The 26,423-nt window shown below is 35.7% G+C and overlaps 33 non-coding genes across 33 annotated transcripts; all 33 read left to right on the top strand.

The window, feature by feature from the left end:
- The first annotated feature begins 1,152 nt into the window (after positions 1–1,152).
- Positions 1,153–1,264, top strand: trnal-caa (transfer RNA leucine (anticodon CAA)). The gene is made up of 2 exons: positions 1,153–1,190; positions 1,219–1,264. It is a non-coding gene; the product is annotated as a tRNA-Leu (tRNA).
- A 688-nt stretch (positions 1,265–1,952) lies between these two features.
- trnal-caa (transfer RNA leucine (anticodon CAA)) lies at positions 1,953–2,064 on the top strand. Its single transcript has 2 exons — positions 1,953–1,990; positions 2,019–2,064. It is a non-coding gene; the product is annotated as a tRNA-Leu (tRNA).
- An 806-nt stretch (positions 2,065–2,870) lies between these two features.
- On the top strand, positions 2,871–2,981 carry trnal-caa (transfer RNA leucine (anticodon CAA)). Its single transcript has 2 exons — positions 2,871–2,908; positions 2,936–2,981. It is a non-coding gene; the product is annotated as a tRNA-Leu (tRNA).
- Positions 2,982–3,666: 685 nt separating this feature from the next.
- On the top strand, positions 3,667–3,778 carry trnal-caa (transfer RNA leucine (anticodon CAA)). The gene is made up of 2 exons: positions 3,667–3,704; positions 3,733–3,778. It is a non-coding gene; the product is annotated as a tRNA-Leu (tRNA).
- Positions 3,779–4,003: 225 nt separating this feature from the next.
- trnal-caa (transfer RNA leucine (anticodon CAA)) lies at positions 4,004–4,114 on the top strand. Its single transcript has 2 exons — positions 4,004–4,041; positions 4,069–4,114. It is a non-coding gene; the product is annotated as a tRNA-Leu (tRNA).
- A 346-nt stretch (positions 4,115–4,460) lies between these two features.
- On the top strand, positions 4,461–4,572 carry trnal-caa (transfer RNA leucine (anticodon CAA)). The gene is made up of 2 exons: positions 4,461–4,498; positions 4,527–4,572. It is a non-coding gene; the product is annotated as a tRNA-Leu (tRNA).
- A 564-nt stretch (positions 4,573–5,136) lies between these two features.
- On the top strand, positions 5,137–5,248 carry trnal-caa (transfer RNA leucine (anticodon CAA)). Its single transcript has 2 exons — positions 5,137–5,174; positions 5,203–5,248. It is a non-coding gene; the product is annotated as a tRNA-Leu (tRNA).
- Positions 5,249–5,934: 686 nt separating this feature from the next.
- Positions 5,935–6,046, top strand: trnal-caa (transfer RNA leucine (anticodon CAA)). The gene is made up of 2 exons: positions 5,935–5,972; positions 6,001–6,046. It is a non-coding gene; the product is annotated as a tRNA-Leu (tRNA).
- An 810-nt stretch (positions 6,047–6,856) lies between these two features.
- trnal-caa (transfer RNA leucine (anticodon CAA)) lies at positions 6,857–6,968 on the top strand. Its single transcript has 2 exons — positions 6,857–6,894; positions 6,923–6,968. It is a non-coding gene; the product is annotated as a tRNA-Leu (tRNA).
- Positions 6,969–7,193: 225 nt separating this feature from the next.
- On the top strand, positions 7,194–7,305 carry trnal-caa (transfer RNA leucine (anticodon CAA)). The gene is made up of 2 exons: positions 7,194–7,231; positions 7,260–7,305. It is a non-coding gene; the product is annotated as a tRNA-Leu (tRNA).
- An 807-nt stretch (positions 7,306–8,112) lies between these two features.
- Positions 8,113–8,224, top strand: trnal-caa (transfer RNA leucine (anticodon CAA)). Its single transcript has 2 exons — positions 8,113–8,150; positions 8,179–8,224. It is a non-coding gene; the product is annotated as a tRNA-Leu (tRNA).
- Positions 8,225–8,450: 226 nt separating this feature from the next.
- On the top strand, positions 8,451–8,562 carry trnal-caa (transfer RNA leucine (anticodon CAA)). Its single transcript has 2 exons — positions 8,451–8,488; positions 8,517–8,562. It is a non-coding gene; the product is annotated as a tRNA-Leu (tRNA).
- A 350-nt stretch (positions 8,563–8,912) lies between these two features.
- Positions 8,913–9,024, top strand: trnal-caa (transfer RNA leucine (anticodon CAA)). Its single transcript has 2 exons — positions 8,913–8,950; positions 8,979–9,024. It is a non-coding gene; the product is annotated as a tRNA-Leu (tRNA).
- A 1,144-nt stretch (positions 9,025–10,168) lies between these two features.
- trnal-caa (transfer RNA leucine (anticodon CAA)) lies at positions 10,169–10,280 on the top strand. Its single transcript has 2 exons — positions 10,169–10,206; positions 10,235–10,280. It is a non-coding gene; the product is annotated as a tRNA-Leu (tRNA).
- A 2,403-nt stretch (positions 10,281–12,683) lies between these two features.
- Positions 12,684–12,795, top strand: trnal-caa (transfer RNA leucine (anticodon CAA)). Its single transcript has 2 exons — positions 12,684–12,721; positions 12,750–12,795. It is a non-coding gene; the product is annotated as a tRNA-Leu (tRNA).
- A 687-nt stretch (positions 12,796–13,482) lies between these two features.
- On the top strand, positions 13,483–13,594 carry trnal-caa (transfer RNA leucine (anticodon CAA)). Its single transcript has 2 exons — positions 13,483–13,520; positions 13,549–13,594. It is a non-coding gene; the product is annotated as a tRNA-Leu (tRNA).
- Positions 13,595–14,281: 687 nt separating this feature from the next.
- trnal-caa (transfer RNA leucine (anticodon CAA)) lies at positions 14,282–14,393 on the top strand. Its single transcript has 2 exons — positions 14,282–14,319; positions 14,348–14,393. It is a non-coding gene; the product is annotated as a tRNA-Leu (tRNA).
- A 688-nt stretch (positions 14,394–15,081) lies between these two features.
- On the top strand, positions 15,082–15,193 carry trnal-caa (transfer RNA leucine (anticodon CAA)). Its single transcript has 2 exons — positions 15,082–15,119; positions 15,148–15,193. It is a non-coding gene; the product is annotated as a tRNA-Leu (tRNA).
- Positions 15,194–15,880: 687 nt separating this feature from the next.
- Positions 15,881–15,992, top strand: trnal-caa (transfer RNA leucine (anticodon CAA)). The gene is made up of 2 exons: positions 15,881–15,918; positions 15,947–15,992. It is a non-coding gene; the product is annotated as a tRNA-Leu (tRNA).
- Positions 15,993–17,015: 1,023 nt separating this feature from the next.
- On the top strand, positions 17,016–17,127 carry trnal-caa (transfer RNA leucine (anticodon CAA)). The gene is made up of 2 exons: positions 17,016–17,053; positions 17,082–17,127. It is a non-coding gene; the product is annotated as a tRNA-Leu (tRNA).
- Positions 17,128–17,813: 686 nt separating this feature from the next.
- trnal-caa (transfer RNA leucine (anticodon CAA)) lies at positions 17,814–17,925 on the top strand. The gene is made up of 2 exons: positions 17,814–17,851; positions 17,880–17,925. It is a non-coding gene; the product is annotated as a tRNA-Leu (tRNA).
- Positions 17,926–18,612: 687 nt separating this feature from the next.
- Positions 18,613–18,724, top strand: trnal-caa (transfer RNA leucine (anticodon CAA)). Its single transcript has 2 exons — positions 18,613–18,650; positions 18,679–18,724. It is a non-coding gene; the product is annotated as a tRNA-Leu (tRNA).
- Positions 18,725–18,950: 226 nt separating this feature from the next.
- On the top strand, positions 18,951–19,062 carry trnal-caa (transfer RNA leucine (anticodon CAA)). Its single transcript has 2 exons — positions 18,951–18,988; positions 19,017–19,062. It is a non-coding gene; the product is annotated as a tRNA-Leu (tRNA).
- Positions 19,063–19,411: 349 nt separating this feature from the next.
- Positions 19,412–19,523, top strand: trnal-caa (transfer RNA leucine (anticodon CAA)). The gene is made up of 2 exons: positions 19,412–19,449; positions 19,478–19,523. It is a non-coding gene; the product is annotated as a tRNA-Leu (tRNA).
- A 687-nt stretch (positions 19,524–20,210) lies between these two features.
- On the top strand, positions 20,211–20,322 carry trnal-caa (transfer RNA leucine (anticodon CAA)). Its single transcript has 2 exons — positions 20,211–20,248; positions 20,277–20,322. It is a non-coding gene; the product is annotated as a tRNA-Leu (tRNA).
- A 224-nt stretch (positions 20,323–20,546) lies between these two features.
- On the top strand, positions 20,547–20,658 carry trnal-caa (transfer RNA leucine (anticodon CAA)). Its single transcript has 2 exons — positions 20,547–20,584; positions 20,613–20,658. It is a non-coding gene; the product is annotated as a tRNA-Leu (tRNA).
- A 687-nt stretch (positions 20,659–21,345) lies between these two features.
- On the top strand, positions 21,346–21,457 carry trnal-caa (transfer RNA leucine (anticodon CAA)). The gene is made up of 2 exons: positions 21,346–21,383; positions 21,412–21,457. It is a non-coding gene; the product is annotated as a tRNA-Leu (tRNA).
- Positions 21,458–22,144: 687 nt separating this feature from the next.
- trnal-caa (transfer RNA leucine (anticodon CAA)) lies at positions 22,145–22,256 on the top strand. Its single transcript has 2 exons — positions 22,145–22,182; positions 22,211–22,256. It is a non-coding gene; the product is annotated as a tRNA-Leu (tRNA).
- Positions 22,257–22,943: 687 nt separating this feature from the next.
- Positions 22,944–23,055, top strand: trnal-caa (transfer RNA leucine (anticodon CAA)). Its single transcript has 2 exons — positions 22,944–22,981; positions 23,010–23,055. It is a non-coding gene; the product is annotated as a tRNA-Leu (tRNA).
- Positions 23,056–23,281: 226 nt separating this feature from the next.
- trnal-caa (transfer RNA leucine (anticodon CAA)) lies at positions 23,282–23,393 on the top strand. The gene is made up of 2 exons: positions 23,282–23,319; positions 23,348–23,393. It is a non-coding gene; the product is annotated as a tRNA-Leu (tRNA).
- Positions 23,394–23,742: 349 nt separating this feature from the next.
- On the top strand, positions 23,743–23,854 carry trnal-caa (transfer RNA leucine (anticodon CAA)). The gene is made up of 2 exons: positions 23,743–23,780; positions 23,809–23,854. It is a non-coding gene; the product is annotated as a tRNA-Leu (tRNA).
- Positions 23,855–24,541: 687 nt separating this feature from the next.
- Positions 24,542–24,653, top strand: trnal-caa (transfer RNA leucine (anticodon CAA)). The gene is made up of 2 exons: positions 24,542–24,579; positions 24,608–24,653. It is a non-coding gene; the product is annotated as a tRNA-Leu (tRNA).
- Positions 24,654–25,676: 1,023 nt separating this feature from the next.
- On the top strand, positions 25,677–25,788 carry trnal-caa (transfer RNA leucine (anticodon CAA)). The gene is made up of 2 exons: positions 25,677–25,714; positions 25,743–25,788. It is a non-coding gene; the product is annotated as a tRNA-Leu (tRNA).
- The last annotated feature ends 635 nt before the right edge of the window (positions 25,789–26,423 follow it).

The following is a 26,423-nucleotide window of genomic DNA, read 5'->3' as shown; positions in this document are numbered from 1 at the left end:
GACACAACTTTTGCCTTAAAAAGAGTAGCTCTTTGTCAAATCCGAAAAGTTCTCCAAATGGTGAAAGGAAAACACATGAACAGTGATTAATCGTTTGATAGATGCCATAGTTTGAGAACAGACAACACATGAAACGCGAATAATCGTTCGATACATGTCATCATATGCCTAGTTTAGAATTCAAAAAGTTACTCAAAATCCATTAAAAAATGTTTTTTACTATATCTTTCATTAGCTTTTAACATTTTTTGTTTATTTTTCTTTGTATCTTAAGATCGGCATGTTTCCATCAGACATATCAGACGTTATGTTACAGAATTGTGAAAACATATGAATTTTAAAGACTTTTAATTGTCAGGATGGCCGAGTGGTCTAAGGCGCCAGACTCAAGGTGAGAGTCCTTCCTAGTACTGGGGTGTTCTGGTCTCCGATTGGAGGCGATGGTTCAAATCCCTCTTCTGACACAACTTTTGCTTTAAAAAGTAGCTCTTTGTCAATACCGAAAAATTCTCCAAATGGTGAAAGTTACTCAAAATCCATAAAAAAATGTTTTTTATTATATCTTTCATTAGCTTTTAACATTTTTTGTTTATTTTTCTTTGTATCTTAAGATCGGCATGTTTCCATCAGATATGTCAGACGTTATGTTACAGAATTGTGAAAACCTATGAATTTTAAAGACTTATAATTGTCAGGATGTCCGAGTGGTCTAAGGCGCCAGACTCAAGGTGAGAGTACTTCCTAGTTTCTGGGGTGTTCTGGTCTCCGATTGGAGGCGAGGGTTCAAATCCCTCTTCTGACACAACTTTTGCCTTAAAAAAGAGTAGCTCTTTGTCAAATCCGAAAAGTTCTCCAAATGGTGAAAGGAAAACACATGAACAGTGATTAATCGTTTGATAGATGCCATAGTTTGAGAACAGACAACACATGAAACGTGAATAATCGTTCGATACATGTCATCATATGCCTAGTTTAGAATTCAAAAAGTTACTCAAAATCCATTAAAAAATGTTTTTTACTATATCTTTCATTAGCTTTTAACATTTTTTGTTTATTTTTCTTTGTATCTTAAGATCGGCATGTTTCCATCAGACATATCAGACGTTATGTTACAGAATCGTGAAAACCTATGAATTTTAAAGACTTTTAATTGTCAGGGTGGCCGAGTGGTCTAAGGCGCCAGACTCAAGGTGAGAGTACTTCCTAGTTTCTGGGGTTTTCTGGTCTCCGATTGGAGGCGAGGGTTCAAATCCCTCTTCTGACACAACTTTTGCCTTAAAAAAGAGTAGCTCTTTGTCAAATCCGAAAGGTTCTCCAAATGGTGAAAGGAAAACACATGAACAGTGATTAATCGTTTGATAGATGCCATAGTTTGAGAACAGACAACACATGAAACGTGAATAATCGTTCGATACATGTCATCATATGCCTAGTTTAGAATTCAAAAAGTTACTCAAAATCCATAAAAAAATGTTTTTTACTATATCTTTCATTAGCTTTTAACATTTTTTGTTTATTTTTCTTTGTATCTTAAGATCGGCATGTTTCCATCAGACATATCAGACGTTATGTTACAGAATCGTGAAAACATATGATATTTTAAAGACTTTTAATTGTCAGGATGGCCGAGTGGTCTAAGGCGCCAGACTCAAGGTGAGAGTCCTTCCTAGTACTGGGGTGTTCTGGTCTCCGATTGGAGGCGAGGGTTCAAATCCCTCTTCTGAAACAACTTTTGCCTTAAAAAGTAGCTCTTTGTCAATACCGAAAAATTCTCCAAATGGTGAAAGTTACTCAAAATCCATAAAAAAATGTTTTTTATTATATCTTTCATTAGCTTTTAACAATTTTTGTTTATTTTTCTTTGTATCTTAAGATCGGCATGTTTCCATCAGACATATCAGACGTTATGTTACAGAATCGCGAAAACATATGAATTTTAAATATTTATAATTGTCAGGATGGCCGAGTGGTCTAAGGCGCCAGACTCAAGGTGAGAGTCCTTCCTAGTTACTCGGGTGTTCTGGTCTCCGATTGGAGGCGAGGGTTCAAATCCCTCTTCTGACACAACTTTTGCCTTAAAAAGTAGCTCTTTGTCAATACCGAAAAATTCTCCAAATGGTGAAAGGAAAACACATGAACAGTGATTAATCGTTTGATAGATGCCATAGTTTGAGAACAGACAACACATGAAACGCGAATAATCGTTCGATACATGTCATCATATGCCTAGTTTAGAATTCAAAAAGTTACTCAAAATCCATAAAAAAATGTTTTTACTATATCTTTCATTAGCTTTAAAAAAAAAAAGTTTATTTTTCTTTGTATCTTAAGATCGGCATGTTTCCATCAGACATATCAGACGTTATGTTACAGAATCGTGAAAGCATATGAATTTAAGGATTTATAATTGTCAGGATGGCCGAGTGGTCTAAGGTGCCGGACTCAAGGTGAGAGTCCTTCCTAGATACTGGGGTGTTCTTGTCTCCGATTGGAGGCGAGAGTTCAAATCCCTCTTCTGACACAACTTTTGCCTTAAAAAGAGTAGCTCTTTGTCAAATCCGAAAAGTTCTCCAAATGGTGAAAGGAAAACACATGAACAGTGATTAATCGTTTGATAGATGCCATAGTTTGAGAACAGACAACACATGAAACGTGAATAATCGTTCGATACATGTCATCATATGCCTAGTTTAGAATTCAAAAAGTTACTCAAAATCCATTAAAAAATGTTTTTTACTATATCTTTCATTAGCTTTTAACATTTTTTGTTTATTTTTCTTTGTATCTTAAGATCGGCATGTTTCCATCAGACATATCAGACGTTATGTTACAGAATCGTGAAAACATATGAATTTTAAAGACTTTTAATTGTCAGGATGGCCGAGTGGTCTAAGGCGCCAGACTCAAGGTGAGAGTCCTTCCTAGTACTGGGGTGTTCTGGTCTCCGATTGGAGGCGAGGGTTCAAATCCCTCTTCTGACACAACTTTTGCCTTAAAAAGTAGCTCTTTGTCAATACCGAAAAATTCTCCAAATGGTGAAAGTTACTCAAAATCCATAAAAAAATGTTTTTTATTATATCTTTCATTAGCTTTTAACATTTTTTGTTTATTTTTCTTTGTATCTTAAGATCGGCATGTTTCCATCAGATATGTCAGACGTTATGTTACAGAATTGTGAAAACCTATGAATTTTAAAGACTTATAATTGTCAGGATGTCCAAGTGGTCTAAGGCGCCAGACTCAAGGTGAGAGTCCTTCCTAGTTTCTGGTGTGTTCTGGCCTCCGATTGGAGGCGAGGGTTCAAATCCCTCTTCTGACACAACTTTTGCCTTAAAAAGTAGCTCTTTGTCAATACCGAAAAATTCTCCAAATGGTGAAAGGAAAACACATGAACAGTGATTAATCGTTTGATAGATGCCATAGTTTGAGAACAGACAACACATGAAACGCGAATAATCGTTCGATACATGTCATCATATGCCTAGTTTAGAATTCAAAAAGTTACTCAAAATCCAAAAAAAAATGTTTTTTACTATATCTTTCATTAGCTTTAAAAAAAAATTGTTTATTTTTCTTTGTATCTTAAGATCGACATGTTTCCATCAGACATATCAGACGTTATGTTACAGAATCGTGAAAACATATGAATTTTAATGTTTTTTAATTGTCAGGATGGCTGAGTGGTCTAAGGCGCCAGACTCAAGTTGAAAGTCATTCCTAGTTACTGGGGTGTTCTGGTCTCCGATTGGAGGCGAGGGTTCAAATCCCTCTTCTGACACAACTTTTGCCTTAAAAAGTAGCTCTTTGTCAATACCGAATAATTCTCCAAATGGTGAAAGTTACTCAAAATCCATAAAAAAATGTTTTTTATTATATCTTTCATTAGCTTTTAACATTTTTTGTTTATTTTTCTTTGTATCTTAAGATCGGCATGTTTCCATCAGACATATCAGACGTTATGTTACAGAATCGTGAAAACATATGAATTTAAGGATTTATAGTTGTCAGGATGGCCGAGTGGTCTAAGGCGCCAGACTCAAGGTGAGAGTCCTTCCTAGTACTGGGGTGTTCTGGTCTCCGATTGGAGGCGAGGGTTCAAATCCCTCTTCTGACACAAATTTTGCCTTAAAAAGTAGCTCTTTGTCAATACCGAAAAATTCTCCAAATGGTGAAAGGAAAACACATGAACAGTGATTAATCGTTTGATAGATGCCATAGTTTGAGAACAGACAACACATGAAACGCGAATAATCGTTCGATACATGTCATCATATGCCTAGTTTAGAATTCAAAAAGTTACTCAAAATCCATTAAAAAAGTTTTTTACTATATCTTTCATTAGCTTTTAACATTTTTTGTTTATTTTTCTTTGTATCTTAAGATCGGCATGTTTCCATCAGACATATCAGAAGTTATGTTACAGAATTGTGAAAACCTATGAATTTTAAAGACTTTTAATTGTCAGGATGGCCGAGTGGTCTAAGGCGCCAGACTCAAGGTGAGAGTCCTTCCTAGTTACTGGGGCATTCTGGTCTCCGATTGGAGGCGAGGGTTCAAATCCCTCTTCTGACACAACTTTTGCCTTAAAAAGTAGCTCTTTGTCAATACCGAATAATTCTCCAAATGGTGAAAGTTACTCAAAATCCATACAAAAATGTTTTTTACTATATCTTTCATTAGCTTTTAACATTTTTTGTTTATTTTTCTTTGTATCTTAAGATCGGCATGTTTCCATCAGACATATCAGACGTTATGTTACAGAATTGTGAAAACCTATGAATTTTAAAGACTTTTAATTGTCAGGATGCCCGAGTGGTCTAAGGCGCCAGACTCAAGGTGAGAGTGCTTCCTAGTTACTGGGGTATTCTGGTCTCCGATTGGAGGCGAGTGTTCAAATCCCTCTTCTGACACAACTTTTGCCTTAAAAAGTAGCTCTTTGTCAATACCGAATAATTCTCCAAATGGTGAAAGTTACTCAAAATCCATACAAAAATGTTTTTTACTATATCTTTCATTAGCTTTTAACATTTTTTGTTTATTTTTCTTTGTATCTTAAGATCGGCATGTTTCCATCAGACATATCAGACGTTATGTTACAGAATCGCGAAAACATATGAATTTTAAATATTTATAATTGTCAGGATGGCCGAGTGGTCTAAGGCGCCAGACTCAAGGTGAGAGTCCTTCCTAGTTACTCGGGTGTTCTGGTCTCCGATTGGAGGCGAGGGTTCAAATCCCTCTTCTGACACAACTTTTGCCTTAAAAAGTAGCTCTTTGTCAATACCGAAAAATTCTCCAAATGGTGAAAGTTACTCAAAATCCATAAAAAAATGTTTTTTATTATATCTTTCATTAGCTTTTAACATTTTTTGTTTATTTTTCTTTGTATCTTAAGATCGGCATGTTTCCATCAGACATATCAGACGTTATGTTACAGAATCGTGAAAACATATGAATTTAAGGATTTATAGTTGTCAGGATGGCCGAGTGGTCTAAGTCGCCAGACTCAAGGTGAGAGTCCTTCCTAGTTACTGGGGTATTCTGGTCTCCGATTGGAGGCGAGGGTTCAAATCCCTCTTCTGACACAACTTTTGCCTTAAAAAAGAGTAGCTCTTTGTCAAATCCGAAAAGTTCTCCAAATGGTGAAAGGAAAACACATGAACAGTGATTAATCGTTTGATAGATGCCATAGTTTGAGAACAGACAACACATGAAACGCGAATAATCGTTCGATACATGTCATCATATGCCTAGTTTAGAATTCAAAAAGTTACTGAAAATCCATAAAAAAAATTTTTTTACTATATCTTTCATTAGCTTTTAACAATTTTTGTTTATTTTCTTTGTATCTTAAGATCGGCATGTTTCCATCAGACATATCAGACGTTATGTTACAGAATTGTGAAAACATATGAATTTTAAGGATTTATAATTGTCAGGATGGCCGAGTGGTCTAAGGCGCCAGACTCAAGGTGAGAGTCCTTCCTAGTTACTGGGCTGTTCTGGTCTCCGATTGGAGGCGAGGGTTCAAATCCCTCTTCTGACACAACTTTTGCCTTAAAAAAGAGTAGCTCTTTGTCAAATCCGAAAAGTTCTCCAAATGGTGAAAGGAAAACACATGAACAGTGATTAATCCTTTGATAGATGCCATAGTTTGAGAACAGACAACACATGAAACGCGAATAATCGTTCGATACATGTCATCATATGCCTAGTTTAGAATTCAAAAAGTTACTCAAAATCCATAAAAAAATGTTTTTACTATATCTTTCATTAGCTTTAAAAAAATTTTTTTTATTTTTCTTTGTATCTTAAGATCGGCATGTTTCCATCAGACATATCAGACGTTATGTTACAGAATCGTGAAAACATATGAATTTAAAGATTAATAGTTGTCAGGATGGCCGAGTGGTCTAAGTCGCCAGACTCAAGGTGAGAGTCCTTCCTAGTTACTGGGGTGTTCTGGTCTCCGATTGGAGGCGAGGGTTCAAATCCCTCTTCTGACACAACTTTTGCCTTAAAAAAGAGTAGCTCTTTGTCAAATCCGAAAAGTTCTCCAAATGGTGAAAGGAAAACACATGAACAGTGATTAATCGTTTGATAGATGCCATAGTTTGAGAACAGACAACACATGAAACGCGAATAATCGTTCGATACATGTCATCATATGCCTAGTTTAGAATTCAAAAAGTTACTCAAAATCCATAAAAAAATGTTTTTTACTATATCTTTCATTAGCTTTTAACATTTTTTGTTTATTTTTCTTTGTATCTTAAGATCGGCATGTTTCCATCAGACATATCAGACGTTATGTTACAGAATTGTGAAAACCTATGAATTTTAAAGACTTTTAATTGTCAGGATGGCCGAGTGGTCTAAGGCGCCAGACTCAAGGTGAGAGTCCTTCCTAGTTACTGGGGTATTCTGGTCTCCGATTGGAGGCGAGGGTTCAAATCCCTCTTCTGACACAACTTTTCCTTAAAAAGTAGCTCTTTGTCAATACCGAAAAATTCTCCAAATGGTGAAAGTTACTCAAAATCCATAAAAAAATGTTTTTTATTATATCTTTCATTAGCTTTTAACAATTTTTGTTTATTTTTCTTTGTATCTTAATATCGGCATGTTTCCATCAGACATATCAGACGTTATGTTACAGAATCGCGAAAACATATGAATTTTAAATATTTATAATTGTCAGGATGGCCGAGTGGTCTAAGGCGCCAGACTCAAGGTGAGAGTCCTTCCTAGTTACTGGGGTGTTCTGGTCTCCGATTGGAGGCGAGGGTTCAAATCCCTCTTCTGACACAACTTTTGCCATAAAAAGTAGCTCTTTGTCAATACCGAAAAATTCTCCAAATGGTGAAAGGAAAACACATGAACAGTGATTAATCGTTTGATAGATGCCATTGTTTGAGAACAGACAACACATGAAACACGAATAATCGTTCGATACATGTCATCATATGCCTAGTTTAGAATCCAAAAAGTTACTCAAAATCCATAAAAAAATGTTTTTACTATATCTTTCATTAGCTTTAAAAAAAAAATGTTTATTTTTCTCTGTATCTTAAGATCGGCATGTTTCCATCAGACATATCAGACGTTATGTTACAGAATCGTGAAAACATATGAATTTAAGGATTTATAGTTGTCAGGATGGCCGAGTGGTCTAAGTCGCCAGACTCAAGGTGAGAGTCCTTCCTAGTTACTGGGGTGTTCTGGTCTCCGATTGGAGGCGAGGGTTCAAATCCCTCTTCTGACACCACTTTTGCCTTAAAAAAGAGTAGCTCTTTGTCAAATCCGAAAAGTTCTCCAAATGGTGAAAGGAAAACACATGAACAGTGATTAATCGTTTGATAGATGCCATAGTTTGAGAACAGACAACACATGAAACGCGAATAATCGTTCGATACATGTCATCATATGCCTAGTTTAGAATTCAAAAAGTTACTCAAAATCCATTAAAAAATGTTTTTTACTATATCTTTCATTAGCTTTTAACATTTTTTGTTTATTTTTCTTTGTATCTTAAGATCGGCATGTTTCCATCAGACATATCAGACGTTATGTTACAGAATTGTGAAAACCTATGAATTTTAAAGACTTTTAATTGTCAGGATGGCCGAGTGGTCTAAGGCGCCAGACTCAAGGTGAGAGTCCTTCCTAGTTACTGGGGTATTCTGGTCTCCGATTGGAGGCGAGGGTTCAAATCCCTCTTCTGACACAACTTTTGCCTTAAAAAGTAGCTCTTTGTCAATACCGAATAATTCTCCAAATGGTGAAAGTTACTCAAAATCCATACAAAAATGTTTTTTATTATATCTTTCATTAGCTTTTAACAATTTTTGTTTATTTTTCTTTGTATCTTAAGATCGGCATGTTTCCATCAGACATATCAGACGTTATGTTACAGAATCGTGAAAACATATGAATTTTAATGTTTTTAAATTGTCAGGATGGCCGAGTGGTCTAAGGCGCCAGACTCAAGTTGAAAGTCATTCCTAGTTACTGGGGTGTTCTGGTCTCCGATTGGAGGCGAGGGTTCAAATCCCTCTTCTGACACAACTTTTGCCTTAAAAAAGAGTAGCTCTTTGTCAAATCCGAAAAGTTCTCCAAATGGTGAAAGGAAAACACATGAACAGTGATTAATCGTTTGATAGATGCAATAGTTTGAGAACAGACAACACATGAAACGCGAATAATCGTTCGATACATGTCATCATATGCCTAGTTTAGAATTCAAAAAGTTACTCAAAATCCATAAAAAAATGTTTTTTACTATATCTTTCATTAGCTTTTAACATTTTTTGTTTATTTTTCTTTGTATCTTAAGATCGGCATGTTTCCATCAGACATATCAGACGTTATGTTACAGAATTGTGAAAACCTATGAATTTTAAAGACTTTTAATTGTCAGGATGGCCGAGTGGTCTAAGGCGCCAGACTCAAGGTGAGAGTCCTTCCTAGTTACTGGGGTATTCTGGTCTCCGATTGGAGGCGAGGGTTCAAATCCCTCTTCTGACACAACTTTTGCCTTAAAAAGTAGCTCTTTGTCAATACCGAAAAATTCTCCAAATGGTGAAAGGAAAACACATGAACAGTGATTAATCGTTTGATAGATGCCATTGTTTGAGAACAGACAACACATGAAACGCGAATAATCGTTCGATACATGTCATCATATGCCTAGTTTAGAATTCAAAAAGTTACTCAAAATCCATTAAAAAATGTTTTTACTATATCTTTCATTAGCTTTAAAAAAAATTTTTTATTTTTCTTTGTATCTTAAGATCGGCATGTTTCCATCAGACATATCAGACGTTATGTTACAGAATCGTGAAAACATATGAATTTAAAGATTAATAGTTGTCAGGATGGCCGAGTGGTCTAAGTCGCCAGACCCAAGGTGAGAGTCCTTCCTAGTTACTGGGGTGTTCTTGTCTCCGATTGGAGGCGAGGGTTCAAATCCCTCTTCTGAAACAACTTTTGCCTTAAAAAGTAGCTCTTTGTCAATACCAAATAATTCTCCAAATGGTGAAAGTTACTCAAAATCCATAAAAAAATGTTTTTTATTATATCTTTCATTAGCTTTTAACAATTTTTGTTTATTTTTCTTTGTATCTTAAGATCGGCATGTTTCCATCAGACATATCAGACGTTATGTTACAGAATCGTGAAAACATATGAATTTAAGGATTTATAGTTGTCAGGATGGCCGAGTGGTCTAAGTCGCCAGACTCAAGGTGAGAGTCCTTCCTAGTTACTGGGGTATTCTGGTCTCCGATTGGAGGCGAGGGTTCAAATCCCTCTTCTGACACAACTTTTGCCTTAAAAAAGAGTAGCTCTTTGTCAAATCCGAAAAGTTCTCCAAATGGTGAAAGGAAAACACATGAACAGTGATTAATCGTTTGATAGATGCCATAGTTTGAGAACAGACAACACATGAAACGCGAATAATCGTTAGATACATGTCATCATATGCCTAGTTTAGAATTCAAAAAGTTACTGAAAATCCATAAAAAAAATATTTTTTACTATATCTTTCATTAGCTTTTAACAATTTTTGTTTATTTTTCTTTGTATCTTAAGATCGGCATGTTTCCATCAGACATATCAGACGTTATGTTACAGAATTGTGAAAACATATGAATTTTAAGGATTTATAATTGTCAGGATGGCCGAGTGGTCTAAGGCGCCAGACTCAAGGTGAGAGTCCTTCCTAGTTACTGGGCTGTTCTGGTCTCCGATTGGAGGCGAGGGTTCAAATCCCTCTTCTGACACAACTTTTGCCTTAAAAAAGAGTAGCTCTTTGTCAAATCCGAAAAGTTCTCCAAATGGTGAAAGGAAAACACATGAACAGTGATTAATCCTTTGATAGATGCCATAGTTTGAGAACAGACAACACATGAAACGCGAATAATCGTTCGATACATGTCATCATATGCCTAGTTTAGAATTCAAAAAGTGACTCAAAATCCATAAAAAAATGTTTTTACTATATCTTTCATTAGCTTTAAAAAAAAATTTTTTATTTTTCTTTGTATCTTAAGATCGGCATGTTTCCATCAGACATATCAGACGTTATGTTACAGAATCGTGAAAACATATGAATTTAAAGATTAATAGTTGTCAGGATGGCCGAGTGGTCTAAGTCGCCAGACTCAAGGTGAGAGTCCTTCCTAGTTACTGGGGTGTTCTGGTCTCCGATTGGAGGCGAGGGTTCAAATCCCTCTTCTGACACAACTTTTGCCTTAAAAAGTAGCTCTTTGTCAATACCGAAAAATTCTCCAAATGGTGAAAGGAAAACACATGAACAGTGATTAATCGTTTGATAGATGCCATTGTTTGAGAACAGACAACACATGAAACGCGAATAATCGTTCGATACATGTCATCATATGCCTAGTTTAGAATTCAAAAAGTTACTCAAAATCCATTAAAAAATGTTTTTACTATATCTTTCATTAGCTTTAAAAAAAATTATTTTATTTTTCTTTGTATCTTAAGATCGGCATGTTTCCATCAGACATATCAGACGTTATGTTACAGAATCGTGAAAACATATGAATTTAAAGATTAATAGTTGTCAGGATGGCCGAGTGGTCTAAGTCGCCAGACCCAAGGTGAGAGTCCTTCCTAGTTACTGGGGTGTTCTGGTCTCCGATTGGAGGCGAGGGTTCAAATCCCTCTTCTGACACAACTTTTGCCTTAAAAAGTAGCTCTTTGTCAATACCAAATAATTCTCCAAATGGTGAAAGTTACTCAAAATCCATAAAAAAATGTTTTTTATTATATCTTTCATTAGCTTTTAACAATTTTTGTTTATTTTTCTTTGTATCTTAAGATCGGCATGTTTCCATCAGACATATCAGACGTTATGTTACAGAATCGTGAAAACATATGAATTTAAGGATTTATAGTTGTCAGGATGGCCGAGTGGTCTAAGTCGCCAAACTCAAGGTGAGAGTCCTTCCTAGTTACTGGGGTGTTCTGGTCTCCGATTGGAGGCGAGGGTTCAAATCCCTCTTCTGACACAACTTTTGCCTTAAAAAAGAGTAGCTCTTTGTCAAATCCGAAAAGTTCTCCAAATGGTGAAAGGAAAACACATGAACAGTGATTAATCGTTTGATAGATGCCATAGTTTGAGAACAGACAACACATGAAACGCGAATAATCGTTCGATACATGTCATCATATGCCTAGTTTAGAATTCAAAAAGTTACTCAAAATCCATAAAAAAATGTTTTTTACTATATCTTTCATTAGCTTTTAACATTTTTTGTTTATTTTTCTTTGTACCTTAAGATCGGCATGTTTCCATCAGACATATCAGACGTTATGTTACAGAATTGTGAAAACCTATGAATTTTAAAGACTTTTAATTGTCAGGATGTCCGAGTGGTCTAAGGCGCCAGACTCAAGGTGAGAGTGCTTCCTAGTTACTGGGGTATTCTGGTCTCCGATTGGAGGCGAGGCTTCAAATCCCTCTTCTGACACAACTTTTGCCTTAAAAAGTAGCTCTTTGTCAATACCGAATAATTCTCCAAATGGTGAAAGTTACTCAAAATCCATAAAAAAAAGTTTTTTATTATATCTTTCATTAGCTTTTAACATTTTTTGTTTATTTTTCTTTGTATCTTAAGATCGGCATGTTTCCATCAGACATATCAGACGTTATGTTACAGAATCGTGAAAACATATGAATTTAAGGATTTATAGTTGTCAGTATGACCGAGTGGTCTAAGTCGCCAGACTCAAGGTGAGAGTCCTTCCTAGTTACTGGGGTGTTCTGGTCTCCGATTGGAGGCGAGGGTTCAAATCCCTCTTCTGACACAACTTTAGCCTTAAAAAAGAGTAGCTCTTTGTCAAATCCGAAAAGTTCTCCAAATGGTGAAAGGAAAACACATGAACAGTGATTAATCGTTTGATAGATGCCATAGTTTGAGAACAGACAACACATGAAACGCGAATAATCGTTCGATACATGTCATCATTTGCCTAGTTTAGAATTTAAAAAGTTACTCAAAATCCATTAAAAAATGTTTTTTACTATATCTTTCATTAGCTTTTAACATTTTTTGTTTATTTTTCTTTGTATCTTAAGATCGGCATGTTTCCATCAGACATATCAGACGTTATGTTACAGAATTGTGAAAACCTATGAATTTTAAAGACTTTTAATTGTCAGGATGGCCGAGTGGTCTAAGGCGCCAGACTCAAGGTGAGAGTGCTTCCTAGTTACTGGGGTATTCTGGTCTCCGATTGGAGGCGAGGGTTCAAATCCCTCTTCTGACACAACTTTTGCCTTAAAAAGTAGCTCTTTGTCAATACCGAATAATTCTCCAAATGGTGAAAGTTACTCAAAATCCATAAAAAAAAGTTTTTTATTATATCTTTCATTAGCTTTTAACATTTTTTGTTTATTTTTCTTTGTATCTTAAGATCGGCATGTTTCCATCAGACATATCAGACGTTATGTTACAGAATCGTGAAAACATATGAATTTAAGGATTTATAGTTGTCAGGATGACCGAGTGGTCTAAGTCGCCAGACTCAAGGTGAGAGTCCTTCCTAGTTACTGGGGTGTTCTGGTCTCCGATTGGAGGCGAGGGTTCAAATCCCTCTTCTGACACAACTTTTGCCTTAAAAAAGAGTAGCTCTTTGTCAAATCCGAAAAGTTCTCCAAATGGTGAAAGGAAAACACATGAACAGTGATTAATCGTTTGATAGATGCCATAGTTTGAGAACAGACAACACATGAAACGCGAATAATCGTTCGATACATGTCATCATATGCCTAGTTTAGAATTCAAAAAGTTACTCAAAATCCATTAAAAAATGTTTTTTACTATATCTTTCATTAGCTTTTAACATTTTTTGTTTATTTTTCTTTGTATCTTAAGATCGGCATGTTTCCATCAGACATATCAGACGTTATGTTACAGAATTGTGAAAACCTATGAATTTTAAAGACTTTTAATTGTCAGGATGGCCGAGTGGTCTAAGGCGCCAGACTCAAGGTGAGAGTGCTTCCTAGTTACTGGGGTATTCTGGTCTCCGATTGGAGGCGAGGGTTCAAATCCCTCTTCTGACACAACTTTTGCCTTAAAAAGTAGCTCTTTGTCAATACCGAATAATTCTCCAAATGGTGAAAGTTACTCAAAATCCATAAAAAAATGTTTTTTATTATATCTTTCATTAGCTTTTAACATTTTTTGTTTATTTTTCTTTGTATCTTAAGATCGGCATGTTTCCATCAGACATATCAGACGTTATGTTACAGAATCGTGAAAACATATGAATTTAAGGATTTATAGTTGTCAGGATGGCCGAGTGGTCTAAGTCGCCAGACTCAAGGTGAGAGTCCTTCCTAGTTACTGGGGTGTTCTGGTCTCTGATTGGAGGCGAGGCTTCAAATCCCTCTTCTGACACAACTTTTGCCTTAAAAAAGAGTAGCTCTTTGTCAAATCCGAAAAGTTCTCCAAATGGTGAAAGGAAAACACATGAACAGTGATTAATCGTTTGATAGATGCCATAGTTTGAGAACAGACAACACATGAAACGCGAATAATCGTTCGATACATGTCATCATATGCCTAGTTTAGAATTCAAAAAGTTACTCAAAATCCATTAAAAAATGTTTTTTACTATATCTTTCATTAGCTTTTAACATTTTTTGTTTATTTTTCTTTGTATCTTAAGATCGGCATGTTTCCATCAGACATATCAGACGTTATGTTACAGAATTGTGAAAACCTATGAATTTTAAAGACTTTTAATTGTCAGGATGGCCGAGTGGTCTAAGGCGCCAGACTCAAGGTGAGAGTGCTTCCTAGTTACTGGGGTATTCTGGTCTCCGATTGGAGGCGAGGGTTCAAATCCCTCTTCTGACACAACTTTTGCCTTAAAAAGTAGCTCTTTGTCAATACCGAATAATTCTCCAAATGGTGAAAGTTACTCAAAATCCATAAAAAAATGTTTTTTATTATATCTTTCATTAGCTTTTAACAATTTTTGTTTATTTTTCTTTGTATCTTAAGATCGGCATGTTTCCATCAGACATATCAGACGTTATGTTACAGAATCGCGAAAACATATGAATTTTAAATATTTATAATTGTCAGGATGGCCGTGTGGTCTAAGGCGCCAGACTCAAGTTGAAAGTCATTCCTAGTTACTGGGGTGTTCTGGTCTCCGATTGGAGGCGAGGGTTCAAATCCCTCTTCTGACACAAGTTTTGCCTTAAAAAAGAGTAGCTCTTTGTCAAATCCGAAAAGTTCTCCAAATGGTGAAAGGAAAACACATGAACAGTGATTAATCGTTTGATAGATGCCATAGTTTGAGAACAGACAACACATGAAACGCGAATAATCGTTCGATACATGTCATCATATGCCTAGTTTAGAATTTAAAAAGTTACTCAAAATCCATAAAAAAATGTTTTTTACTATATCTTTCATTAGCTTTTAAACATTTTTGTTTATTTTTCTTTGTATCTTAAGATCGGCATGTTTCCATCAGACAGATCAGACGTTATGTTACAGAATTGTGAAAACCTATGAATTTTAAAGACTTTTAATTGTCAGGATGGCCGAGTGGTCTAAGGCGCCAGACTCAAGGTGAGAGTGCTTCCTAGTTACTGGGGTATTCTGGTCTCCGATTGGAGGCGAGGGTTCAAATCCCTCTTCTGACACAACTTTTGCCTTAAAAAGTAGCTCTTTGTCAATACCGAATAATTCTCCAAATGGTGAAAGTTACTCAAAATCCATAAAAAAATGTTTTTTATTATATCTTTCATTAGCTTTTAACATTTTTTGTTTATTTTTCTTTGTATCTTAAGATCGGCATGTTTCCATCAGACATATCAGACGTTATGTTACAGAATCGTGAAAACATATGAATTTAAGGATTTATAGTTGTCAGGATGGCCGAGTGGTCTAAGTCGCCAGACTCAAGGTGAGAGTCCTTCCTAGTTACTGGGGTGTTCTGGTCTCCGATTGGAGGCGAGGGTTCAAATCCCTCTTCTGACACAACTTTTGCCTTAAAAAAGAGTAGCTCTTTGTCAAATCCGAAAAGTTCTCCAAATGGTGAAAGGAAAACACATGAACAGTGATTAATCGTTTGATAGATGCCATAGTTTGAGAACAGACAACACATGAAACGCGAATAATCGTTCGATACATGTCATCATATGCCTAGTTTAGAATTCAAAAAGTTACTCAAAATCCATAAAAAAATGTTTTTTACTATATCTTTCATTAGCTTTTAACATTTTTTGTTTATTTTTCTTTGTATCTTAAGATCGGCATGTTTCCATCAGACATATCAGACGTTATGTTACAGAATTGTGAAAACCTATGAATTTTAAAGACTTTTAATTGTCAGGATGGCCGAGTGGTCTAAGGCGCCAGACTCAAGGTGAGAGTGCTTCCTAGTTACTGGGGTATTCTGGTCTCCGATTGGAGGCGAGGGTTCAAATCCCTCTTCTGACACAACTTTTGCCTTAAAAAGTAGCTCTTTGTCAATACCGAATAATTCTCCAAATGGTGAAAGTTACTCAAAATCCATAAAAAAATGTTTTTTATTATATCTTTCATTAGCTTTTAACAATTTTTGTTTATTTTTCTTTGTATCTTAAGATCGGCATGTTTCCATCAGACATATCAGACGTTATGTTACAGAATCGTGAAAACATATGAATTTAAGGATTTATAGTTGTCAGGATGGCCGAGTGGTCTAAGGCGCCAGACTCAAGGTGAGAGTGCTTCCTAGTTACTGGGGTATTCTGGTCTCCGATTCGAGGCGAGGGTTCAAATCCCTCTTCTGACACAACTTTTGCCTTAAAAAGTAGCTCTTTGTCAATACCGAATAATTCTCCAAATGGTGAAAGTTACTCAAAATCCATAAAAAAATGTTTTTTATTATATCTTTCATTAGCTTTTAACATTTTTTGTTTATTTTTCTTTGTATCTTAAGATCGGCATGTTTCCATCAGACATATCAGACGTTATGTTACAGAATCGTGAAAACATATGAATTTAAGGATTTATAGTTGTCAGGATGGCCTAGTGGTCTAAGTCGCCAGACTCAAGGTGAGAGTCCTTCCTAGTTACTGGGGTGTTCTGGTCTCCGATTGGAGGCGAGGGTTCAAATCCCTCTTCTGACACAACTTTTGCCTTAAAAAAGAGTAGCTCTTTGTCAAATCCGAAAAGTTCTCCAAATGGTGAAAGGAAAACACATGAACAGTGATTAATCGTTTGATAGATGCCATAGTTTGAGAACAGACAACACATGAAACGCGAATAATCGTTCGATACATGTCATCATATGCCTAGTTTAGAATTCAAAAAGTTACTCAAAATCCATAAAAAATGTTTTTTACTATATCTTTCATTAGCTTTTAACATTTTTTGTTTATTTTTCTTTGTATCTTAAGATCGGCATGTTTCCATCAGACATATCAGACGTTATGTTACAGAATTGTGAAAACCTATGAATTTTAAAGACTTTTAATTGTCAGGATGGCCGAGTGGTCTAAGGCGCCAGACTCAAGGTGAGAGTGCTTCCTAGTTACTGGGGTATTCTGGTCTCCAATTGGAGGCGAGGGTTCAAATCCCTCTTCTGACACAACTTTTGCCTTAAAAAGTAGCTCTTTGTCAATACCGAATAATTCTCCAAATGGTGAAAGTTACTCAAAATCCATAAAAAAATGTTTTTTATTATATCTTTCATTAGCTTTTAACATTTTTTGTTTATTTTTCTTTGTATCTTAAGATCGGCATGTTTCCATCAGACATATCAGACGTTATGTTACAGAATCGTGAAAACATATGAATTTAAGGATTTATAGTTGTCAGGATGGCCGAGTGGTCTAAGTCGCCAGACTCAAGGTGAGAGTCCTTCCTAGTTACTGGGGTGTTCTGGTCTCTGATTGGAGGCGAGTGTTCAAATCCCTCTTCTGACAGAACTTTTGCCTTAAAAAAGAGTAGCTCTTTGTCAAATCCGAAAAGTTCTCCAAATGGTGAAAGGAAAACACATGAACAGTGATTAATCGTTTGATAGATGCCATAGTTTGAGAACAGACAACACATGAAACGCGAATAATCGTTCGATACATGTCATCATATGCCTAGTTTAGAATTCAAAAAGTTACTCAAAATCCATTAAAAAATGTTTTTTACTATATCTTTCATTAGCTTTAAAAAAAATTGTTTATTTTTCTTTGTATCTTAAGATCGACATGTTTCCATCAGACATATCAGACGTTATGTTACAGAATTGTGAAAACATATGAATTTTAATGTTTTTTAATTGTCAGGATGGCCGAGTGGTCTAAGGCGCCAGACTCAAGTTGAAAGTCATTCCTAGTTACTGGGGTGTTCTGGTCTCCGATTGGAGGCGAGGGTTCAAATCCCTCTTCTGACACAACTTTTGCCTTAAAAAGTAGCTCTTTGTCAATACCGAATAATTCTCCAAATGGTGAAAGTTACTCAAAATCCATAAAAAAATGTTTTTTATTATATCTTTCATTAGCTTTTAACATTTTTTGTTTATTTTTCTTTGTATCTTAAGATCGGCATGTTTCCATCAGACATATCAGACGTTATGTTACAGAATCGTGAAAACATATGAATTTAAGGATTTATAGTTGTCAGGATGGCCGAGTGGTCTAAGTCGCCAGACTCAAGGTGAGAGTCCTTCCTAGTTACTGGGGTGTTCTGGTCTCTGATTGGAGGCGAGGCTTCAAATCTCTCTTCTGACACAACTTTTGCCTTAAAAAAGAGTAGCTCTTTGTCAAATCCGAAAAGTTCTCCAAATGGTGAAAGGAAAACACATGAACAGTGATTAATCGTTTGATAGATGCCATAGTTTGAGAACAGACAACACATGAAACGCGAATAATCGTTCGATACATGTCATCATATGCCTAGTTTAGAATTCAAAAAGTTACTCAAAATCCATTAAAAAATGTTTTTTACTATATCTTTCATTAGCTTTTAACATTTTTTGTTTATTTTTCTTTGTATCTTAAGATCGGCATGTTTCCATCAGACATATCAGACGTTATGTTACAGAATTGTGAAAACCTATGAATTTTAAAGACTTTTAATTGTCAGGATGGCCGAGTGGTCTAAGGCGCCAGACTCAAGGTGAGAGTGCTTCCTAGTTACTGGGGTATTCTGGTCTCCGATTGGAGGCGAGGGTTCAAATCCCTCTTCTGACACAACTTTTGCCTTAAAAAGTAGCTCTTTGTCAATACCGAATAATTCTCCAAATGGTGAAAGTTACTCAAAATCCATAAAAAAATGTTTTTTATTATATCTTTCATTAGCTTTTAACAATTTTTGTTTATTTTTCTTTGTATCTTAAGATCGGCATGTTTCCATCAGACATATCAGACGTTATGTTACAGAATCGCGAAAACATATGAATTTTAAATATTTATAATTGTCAGGATGGCCGAGTGGTCTAAGGCGCCAGACTCAAGTTGAAAGTCATTCCTAGTTACTGGGGTGTTCTGGTCTCCGATTGGAGGCGAGGGTTCAAATCCCTCTTCTGACACAAGTTTTGCCTTAAAAAAGAGTAGCTCTTTGTCAAATCCGAAAAGTTCTCCAAATGGTGAAAGGAAAACACATGAACAGTGATTAATCGTTTGATAGATGCCATAGTTTGAGAACAGACAACACATGAAACGCGAATAATCGTTCGATACATGTCATCATATGCCTAGTTTAGAATTTAAAAAGTTACTCAAAATCCATAAAAAAATGTTTTTTACTATATCTTTCATTAGCTTTTAACATTTTTTGTTTATTTTTCTTTGTATCTTAAGATCGGCATGTTTCCATCAGACAGATCAGACGTTATGTTACAGAATTGTGAAAACCTATGAATTAAAAGACTTTTAATTGTCAGGATGGCCGAGTGGTCTAAGGCGCCAGACTCAAGGTGAGAGTGCTTCCTAGTTACTGGGGTATTCTGGTCTCCGATTGGAGGCGAGGGTTCAAATCCCTCTTCTGACACAACTTTTGCCTTAAAAAGTAGCTCTTTGTCAATACCGAATAATTCTCCAAATGGTGAAAGTTACTCAAAATCCATAAAAAAATGTTTTTTATTATATCTTTCATTAGCTTTTAACATTTTTTGTTTATTTTTCTTTGTATCTTAAGATCGGCATGTTTCTATCAGACATATCAGACGTTATGTTACAGAATCGTGAAAACATATGAATTTAAGGATTTATAGTTGTCAGGATGGCCGAGTGGTCTAAGTCGCCAGACTCAAGGTGAGAGTCCTTCCTAGTTACTGGGGTGTTCTGGTCTCCGATTGGAGGCGAGGGTTCAAATCCCTCTTCTGACACAAATTTTGCCTTAAAAAAGAGTAGCTCTTTGTCAAATCCGAAAAGTTCTCCAAATGGTGAAAGGAAAACACATGAACAGTGATTAATCGTTTGATAGATGCCATAGTTTGAGAACAGACAACACATGAAACGCGAATAATCGTTCGATACATGTCATCATATGCCTAGTTTAGAATTCAAAAAGTTACTCAAAATCCATAAAAAAATGTTTTTTACTATATCTTTCATTAGCTTTTAACATTTTTTGTTTATTTTTCTTTGTATCTTAAGATCGGCATGTTTCCATCAGACATATCAGACGTTATGTTACAGAATTGTGAAAACCTATGAATTTTAAAGACTTTTAATTGTCAGGATGGCCGAGTGGTCTAAGGCGCCAGACTCAAGGTGAGAGTGCTTCCTAGTTACTGGGGTATTCTGGTCTCCGATTGGAGGTGAGGGTTCAAATCCCTCTTCTGACACAACTTTTGCCTTAAAAAGTAGCTCTTTGTCAATACCGAATAATTCTCCAAATGGTGAAAGTTACTCAAAATCCATAAAAAATGTTTTTTATTATATCTTTCATTAGCTTTTAACAATTTTTGTTTATTTTTCTTTGTATCTTAAGATCGGCATGTTTCCATCAGACATATCAGACGTTATGTTACAGAATCGTGAAAACATATGAATTTAAGGATTTATAGTTGTCAGGATGGCCGAGTGGTCTAAGGCGCCAGACTCAAGGTGAGAGTGCTTCCTAGTTACTGGGGTATTCTGGTCTCCGATTGGAGGCGAGGGTTCAAATCCCTCTTCTGACACAACTTTTGCCTTAAAAAGTAGCTCTTTGTCAATACCGAATAATTCTCCAAATGGTGAAAGTTACTCAAAATCCATAAAAAAATGTTTTTTATTATATCTTTCATTAGCTTTTAACATTTTTTGTTTATTTTTCTTTGTATCTTAAGATCGGCATGTTTCCATCAGACATATCAGACGTTATGTTACAGAATCGTGAAAACATATGAATTTAAGGATTTATAGTTGTCAGGATGGCCTAGTGGTCTAAGTCGCCAGACTCAAGGTGAGAGTCCTTCCTAGTTACTGGGGTGTTCTGGTCTCCGATTGGAGGCGAGGGTTCAAATCCCTCTTCTGACACAACTTTTGCCTTAAAAAAGAGTAGCTCTTTGTCAAATCCGAAAAGTTCTCCAAATGGTGAAAGGAAAACACATGAACAGTGATTAATCGTTTGATAGATGCCATAGTTTGAGAACAGACAACACATGAAACGCGAATAATCGTTCGATACATGTCATCATATGCCTAGTTTAGAATTCAAAAAGTTACTCAAAATCCATAAAAAAATGTTTTTTACTATATCTTTCATTAGCTTTTAACATTTTTTGTTTATTTTTCTTTGTATCTTAAGATCGGCATGTTTCCATCAGACATATCAGACGTTATGTTACAGAATTGTGAAAACCTATGAATTTTAAAGACTTTTAATTGTCAGGATGGCCGAGTGGTCTAAGGCGCCAGACTCAAGGTGAGAGTGCTTCCTAGTTACTGGGGTATTCTGGTCTCCAATTGGAGGCGAGGGTTCAAATCCCTCTTCTGACACAACTTTTGCCTTAAAAAGTAGCTCTTTGTCAATACCGAATAATTCTCCAAATGGTGAAAGTTACTCAAAATCCATAAAAAAATGTTTTTTATTATATCTTTCATTAGCTTTTAACATTTTTTGTTTATTTTTCTTTGTATCTTAAGATCGGCATGTTTCCATCAGACATATCAGACGTTATGTTACAGAATCGTGAAAACATATGAATTTAAGGATTTATAGTTGTCAGGATGGCCGAGTGGTCTAAGTCGCCAGACTCAAGGTGAGAGTCCTTCCTAGTTACTGGGGTGTTCTGGTCTCTGATTGGAGGCGAGTGTTCAAATCCCTCTTCTGACAGAACTTTTGCCTTAAAAAAGAGTAGCTCTTTGTCAAATCCGAAAAGTTCTCCAAATGGTGAAAGGAAAACACATGAACAGTGATTAATCGTTTGATAGATGCCATAGTTTGAGAACAGACAACACATGAAACGCGAATAATCGTTCGATACATGTCATCATATGCCTAGTTTAGAATTCAAAAAGTTACTCAAAATCCATTAAAAAATGTTTTTTACTATATCTTTCATTAGCTTTAAAAAAAAATTGTTTATTTTTCTTTGTATCTTAAGATCGACATGTTTCCATCAGACATATCAGACGTTATGTTACAGAATTGTGAAAACATATGAATTTTAATGTTTTTTAATTGTCAGGATGGCCGAGTGGTCTAAGGCGCCAGACTCAAGTTGAAAGTCATTCCTAGTTACTGGGGTGTTCTGGTCTCCGATTGGAGGCGAGGGTTCAAATCCCTCTTCTGACACAACTTTTGCCTTAAAAAGTAGCTCTTTGTCAATACCGAATAATTCTCCAAATGGTGAAAGTTACTCAAAATCCATAAAAAAATGTTTTTTATTATATCTTTCATTAGCTTTTAACATTTTTTGTTTATTTTTCTTTGTATCTTAAGATCGGCATGTTTCCATCAGACATATCAGACGTTATGTTACAGAATCGTGAAAACATATGAATTTAAGGATTTATAGTTGTCAGGATGGCCGAGTGGTCTAAGTCGCCAGACTCAAGGTGAGAGTCCTTCCTAGTTACTGGGGTGTTCTGGTCTCTGATTGGAGGCGAGGCTTCAAATCTCTCTTCTGACACAACTTTTGCCTTAAAAAAGAGTAGCTCTTTGTCAAATCCGAAAAGTTCTCCAAATGGTGAAAGGAAAACACATGAACAGTGATTAATCGTTTGATAGATGCCATAGTTTGAGAACAGACAACACATGAAACGCGAATAATCGTTCGATACATGTCATCATATGCCTAGTTTAGAATTCAAAAAGTTACTCAAAATCCATTAAAAAATGTTTTTTACTATATCTTTCATTAGCTTTTAACATTTTTTGTTTATTTTTCTTTGTATCTTAAGATCGGCATGTTTCCATCAGACATATCAGACGTTATGTTACAGAATTGTGAAAACCTATGAATTTTAAAGACTTTTAATTGTCAGGATGGCCGAGTGGTCTAAGGCGCCAGACTCAAGGTGAGAGTGCTTCCTAGTTACTGGGGTATTCTGGTCTCCGATTGGAGGCGAGGGTTCAAATCCCTCTTCTGACACAACTTTTGCCTTAAAAAGTAGCTCTTTGTCAATACCGAATAATTCTCCAAATGGTGAAAGTTACTCAAAATCCATAAAAAAATGTTTTTTATTATATCTTTCATTAGCTTTTAACAATTTTTGTTTATTTTTCTTTGTATCTTAAGATCGGCATGTTTCCATCAGACATATCAGACGTTATGTTACAGAATCGCGAAAACATATGAATTTTAAATATTTATAATTGTCAGGATGGCCGAGTGGTCTAAGGCGCCAGACTCAAGTTGAAAGTCATTCCTAGTTACTGGGGTGTTCTGGTCTCCGATTGGAGGCGAGGGTTCAAATCCCTCTTCTGACACAAGTTTTGCCTTAAAAAAGAGTAGCTCTTTGTCAAATCCGAAAAGTTCTCCAAATGGTGAAAGGAAAACACATGAACAGTGATTAATCGTTTGATAGATGCCATAGTTTGAGAACAGACAACACATGAAACGCGAATAATCGTTCGATACATGTCATCATATGCCTAGTTTAGAATTTAAAAAGTTACTCAAAATCCATAAAAAAATGTTTTTTACTATATCTTTCATTAGCTTTTAACATTTTTTGTTTATTTTTCTTTGTATCTTAAGATCGGCATGTTTCCATCAGACAGATCAGACGTTATGTTACAGAATTGTGAAAACCTATGAATTAAAAGACTTTTAATTGTCAGGATGGCCGAGTGGTCTAAGGCGCCAGACTCAAGGTGAGAGTGCTTCCTAGTTACTGGGGTATTCTGGTCTCCGATTGGAGGCGAGGGTTCAAATCCCTCTTCTGACACAACTTTTGCCTTAAAAAGTAGCTCTTTGTCAATACCGAATAATTCTCCAAATGGTGAAAGTTACTCAAAATCCATAAAAAAATGTTTTTTATTATATCTTTCATTAGCTTTTAACATTTTTTGTTTATTTTTCTTTGTATCTTAAGATCGGCATGTTTCTATCAGACATATCAGACGTTATGTTACAGAATCGTGAAAACATATGAATTTAAGGATTTATAGTTGTCAGGATGGCCGAGTGGTCTAAGTCGCCAGACTCAAGGTGAGAGTCCTTCCTAGTTACTGGGGTGTTCTGGTCTCCGATTGGAGGCGAGGGTTCAAATCCCTCTTCTGACACAAATTTTGCCTTAAAAAAGAGTAGCTCTTTGTCAAATCCGAAAAGTTCTCCAAATGGTGAAAGGAAAACACATGAACAGTGATTAATCGTTTGATAGATGCCATAGTTTGAGAACAGACAACACATGAAACGCGAATAATCGTTCGATACATGTCATCATATGCCTAGTTTAGAATTCAAAAAGTTACTCAAAATCCATAAAAAAATGTTTTTTACTATATCTTTCATTAGCTTTTAACATTTTTTGTTTATTTTTCTTTGTATCTTAAGATCGGCATGTTTCCATCAGACATATCAGACGTTATGTTACAGAATTGTGAAAACCTATGAATTTTAAAGACTTTTAATTGTCAGGATGGCCGAGTGGTCTAAGGCGCCAGACTCAAGGTGAGAGTGCTTCCTAGTTACTGGGGTATTCTGGTCTCCGATTGGAGGTGAGGGTTCAAATCCCTCTTCTGACACAACTTTTGCCTTAAAAAGTAGCTCTTTGTCAATACCGAATAATTCTCCAAATGGTGAAAGTTACTCAAAATCCATAAAAAAATGTTTTTTATTATATCTTTCATTAGCTTTTAACAATTTTTGTTTATTTTTCTTTGTATCTTAAGATCGGCATGTTTCCATCAGACATATCAGACGTTATGTTACAGAATCGTGAAAACATATGAATTTAAGGATTTATAGTTGTCAGGATGGCCGAGTGGTCTAAGGCGCCAGACTCAAGGTGAGAGTGCTTCCTAGTTACTGGGGTATTCTGGTCTCCGATTGGAGGCGAGGGTTCAAATCCCTCATCTGACACAACTTTTGCCTTAAAAAGTAGCTCTTTGTCAATACCGAATAATTCTCCAAATGGTGAAAGTTACTCAAAATCCATAAAAAAATGTTTTTTATTATATCTTTCATTAGCTTTTAACATTTTTTGTTTATTTTTCTTTGTATCTTAAGATCGGCATGTTTCCATCAGACATATCAGACGTTATGTTACAGAATCGTGAAAACATATGAATTTAAGGATTTATAGTTGTCAGGATGGCCTAGTGGTCTAAGTCGCCAGACTCAAGGTGAGAGTCCTTCCTAGTTACTGGGGTGTTCTGGTCTCCGATTGGAGGCGAGGGTTCAAATCCCTCTTCTGACACAACTTTTGCCTTAAAAAAGAGTAGCTCTTTGTCAAATCCGAAAAGTTCTCCAAATGGTGAAAGGAAAACACATGAACAGTGATTAATCGTTTGATAGATGCCATAGTTTGAGAACAGACAACACATGAAACGCGAATAATCGTTCGATACATGTCATCATATGCCTAGTTTAGAATTCAAAAAGTTACTCAAAATCCATAAAAAATGTTTTTTACTATATCTTTCATTAGCTTTTAACATTTTTTGTTTATTTTTCTTTGTATCTTAAGATCGGCATGTTTCCATCAGACATATCAGACGTTATGTTACAGAATTGTGAAAACCTATGAATTTTAAAGACTTTTAATTGTCAGGATGGCCGAGTGGTCTAAGGCGCCAGACTCAAGGTGAGAGTGCTTCCTAGTTACTGGGGTATTCTGGTCTCCAATTGGAGGCGAGGGTTCAAATCCCTCTTCTGACACAACTTTTGCCTTAAAAAGTAGCTCTTTGTCAATACCGAATAATTCTCCAAATGGTGAAAGTTACTCAAAATCCATAAAAAAATGTTTTTATTATATCTTTCATTAGCTTTTAACATTTTTTGTTTATTTTTCTTTGTATCTTAAGATCGGCATGTTTCCATCAGACATATCAGACGTTATGTTACAGAATCGTGAAAACATATGAATTTAAGGATTTATAGTTGTCAGGATGGCCGAGTGGTCTAAGTCGCCAGACTCAAGGTGAGAGTCCTTCCTAGTTACTGGGGTGTTCTGGTCTCTGATTGGAGGCGAGTGTTCAAATCCCTCTTCTGACAGAACTTTTGCCTTAAAAAAGAGTAGCTCTTTGTCAAATCCGAAAAGTTCTCCAAATGGTGAAAGGAAAACACATGAACAGTGATTAATCGTTTGATAGATGCCATAGTTTGAGAACAGACAACACATGAAACGCGAATAATCGTTCGATACATGTCATCATATGCCTAGTTTAGAATTCAAAAAGTTACTCAAAATCCATTAAAAAATGTTTTTTACTATATCTTTCATTAGCTTTAAAAAAAATTGTTTATTTTTCTTTGTATCTTAAGATCGACATGTTTCCATCAGACATATCAGA

This window comes from Oncorhynchus kisutch, linkage group LG8 (assembly GCF_002021735.2).
Source record: "Oncorhynchus kisutch isolate 150728-3 linkage group LG8, Okis_V2, whole genome shotgun sequence".
Lineage (NCBI taxonomy): Eukaryota > Metazoa > Chordata > Actinopteri > Salmoniformes > Salmonidae > Oncorhynchus > Oncorhynchus kisutch.
The sequence above is the reverse complement of the archived record's forward strand: the minus strand, read 5'-3'. Positions and strand labels throughout refer to the sequence as shown.